The following is a 226-nucleotide window of genomic DNA, read 5'->3' as shown; positions in this document are numbered from 1 at the left end:
ATGAGCTGAGGGATCCATGGAGAAGGAGCCCACCTTGCTTAGAGGAGGTTGTGAGGTGGTCCAGAGGTTCCTGTGAAGTCATGGAAGTTAAAAGAGGGAAGTTAAACACACTTCTGGAAGGCAGAATAGCAATCTTTTCTTTTATCTTTTCTTCTCTTTTCTCTCCTTTCCTTTTTTCTTTTATTTTCTCTTTTCTCTCCTTTTTTCTTTTCTTTTCGCTTTCCTT

The 226-nt window shown here is 39.8% G+C and overlaps 1 protein-coding gene across 1 annotated transcript in view; it reads left to right on the top strand.

Moving 5' to 3' along the window:
• Positions 1–226, top strand: part of COL5A1 (collagen type V alpha 1 chain) — a 105,880-nt gene that overhangs the window by 52,984 nt on the left and 52,670 nt on the right. The gene's annotated exons all lie outside the window — the stretch shown is intronic.

Source organism: Corvus brachyrhynchos, unplaced genomic scaffold (assembly GCF_000691975.1).
Source record: "Corvus brachyrhynchos isolate BGI_N302 unplaced genomic scaffold, ASM69197v1 scaffold59, whole genome shotgun sequence".
NCBI classification, from domain to species: domain Eukaryota; kingdom Metazoa; phylum Chordata; class Aves; order Passeriformes; family Corvidae; genus Corvus; species Corvus brachyrhynchos.
Note: the sequence above shows the minus strand (reverse complement) of the source record. Positions and strands in the feature narration are given on the sequence as shown.